Raw genomic sequence first — 2,500 nt, 5'->3', positions numbered from 1 at the left:
GGACTGATGGAAACTGGGGGACAAAGTGGCAAACTCGTGTTCCCCAAACACTACCATGCCCCAAACTTGCCCCGACCCTCCCTCACCCGCAGAGAGGTTGTTCTACCTCTAGTTGGGAGACCCTTCGGCCCATAGACTCCATGCCGACCAGCGATCCCCGCAGAGCTAACACCATCCAATTCACACTTATACCAAAGCCATTTTAAACCCCCAAAGCCGCACGCCTGTGGAGCGTGGGATGAAACCGAGGGTCCCGGAGAAAACCCACACAGGTCGGGGGGGGGGGGGGAGTGTGCAAACTCCGTACAGACAGCACCCGTAGTTGGGAACAAACCCGGGTCTCGGGTGGTCTGAGGCAGCGACTCTACCGCTGCCCCACCGTGCCCTGCAGAATATAGACAATAGGTGCAGAAGTAAAGGCCATTCGGCCCTTCGAAGCACCGTGATCAATGTGATCATGGCTGATCATCCTCAATCAGTACCCCGTTCCTAATCAGTTTGGGTATTGTTTGTGGAATCCAGTCTATATCTAGGACCACAAGAACATAGGAGCTGAATTAGGCCATTCGGCCCATCGAGTCTACTCCCGCCATTCAATCGTGGCTGACCTATCTCTCCCTCCTAACCCCATTCTCCTGCCTTCTCACCCCATAACCCCTGACACCCGCACTAATCAAGAATCTATCTATCTATCTCTGCCTTAAAAATATCCACTGACTTGTGGCCTCCACAGCCGTCTGTGGCAAAGAATCCCACAGATTCACCGCCCTCTGGCTAAAGAAATTCCTCCTCATCTCCTTCCTGAAGGAACGTCCTTTTATTCTGAGGCTGTGAGTGTGCGATGGGGGATGGTGTCGAGAGGGCTTCACTCTGTTTAGGAAGGAACTGCAGATGCTGGTTTACAACAAAGATATAGATATGCTGGAGTAACTCAGTGGGTCAGGCAGCATCTCTGGAGAGAAGGAATGGGTGACGTTTCGGGTCGAGACCCTTCTGCAGTCCCAGAGCCTATCCTCTGCATCAGGGTGAAGCTGTCTACACTGAAGTACATACAGAAACATGGACAATAGGTGCAGGAGTAGAGGCCATTCGGCCCTTCGAGACAGCACCGCCATTCAATATGATCATCCACAATCAGTTCCCCGTTCCTGCTTTCTCCCCATGCCCCTTGATTCCGTTAGCCCCAAGAGCTAAATCTAACTCTCTCTTGAAAACATCCAGTGAATCGGCCTCCACTGCCTTCTGTGGCAGAGAATTCCACAGATTCACAACTCTCTGGGTGGAAAATGTTTTACTCATCTCAGCCCTAAATGGCCGACCCCTTAATGTTACCCTTGGTCCTAGACTCCCCCAACATCGGGGACCATTTCTCCTGCATCTAGCTTGTCCAATCCCTTAAAGAATTTAATAAGTTTCTGTAAGATCTCCCTCTCGTCCTTCTAAATTCTAAATTCCAGAAGGAGATTTATTTCTCATCGTTCCCTGAGACTGGAGTCAAGAGTCTTGGCCAGCTTGGAGCTTAAGAAAGTCCCATTCGATGATCGTGCAAAGAATTAAATGAGCAGAGAGGATTGTTGGCCCCCTGGTTAGTTGTTATTCTACATATTCAGCCTTGTACCACTGGATTAAGTCTCCAGCCTGCAGCTCACACCTAGATACTGTGTCTGTCATTCTATATATACTGTAAACCCACTCACAACCACTCAGTTAGTTAGCAGCACTTACATATTTAAGAAAGAACTGCAGATGCTGGAAAAATCGAAGGTAGACAAAAAATGCTGGAGGAACTCAGCGGGTGAGGCAGCATCTATGGAGCGAAGGAATAGGTGACGTTTCAGTTTCCGGATTTGAGTATAGGAGCAGGGAGGTTCTACTGCAGTTGTACAGGGTCTTGGTGAGACCACACCTGGAGTATTGCGTACAGTTTTGGTCTCCTAATCCGAGGAAAGACATTCTTGCCATAGAGGGAGTACAAAGAAGGTTCACCAGACTGATTCCTGGGATGTCAGGACTTTCATATGAAGAAAGACTGGATAGACTCGGCTTGTACTCGCTAGAATTTAGAAGATTGAGGGGGGATCTTATAGAAACTTACAAAATTCTTAAGGGGTTGGACAGGCTAGATGCAGGAAGATTGTTCCCGATGTTGGGGAAGTCCAGAACCAGGGGCCACACACAGTTTAAGGATAAGGGGGAAGTCTTTCTGGACCAAGTTGAGAAAAAAAGAAATTCACACAGAGAGTGGTGAATCTGTGGAATTCTCTGTCACAGAAGGTAGTTGAGGCCACACAGTTCATTGGCTATATTTAAGAGGGAGTTAGATGTGGCCCTTGTGGCTAAGGGGATCAGGGGGTATAGAGAGAAGGATACTGAGTTGGATGATCAGCCATGATCATATTGCATGGCGGTGCAGGCTCGAAGGGCCGAATGGCCTCTACTCCTGCACCTTGTTTCTATGTTTCTATTGCTCCATAGATGCTGCCTCACTCGCTGAGTTCCT

This window comes from Leucoraja erinacea, unplaced genomic scaffold (assembly GCF_028641065.1).
Source record: "Leucoraja erinacea ecotype New England unplaced genomic scaffold, Leri_hhj_1 Leri_51C, whole genome shotgun sequence".
Lineage (NCBI taxonomy): Eukaryota > Metazoa > Chordata > Chondrichthyes > Rajiformes > Rajidae > Leucoraja > Leucoraja erinaceus.
This window is presented reverse-complemented; position numbering follows the sequence as displayed.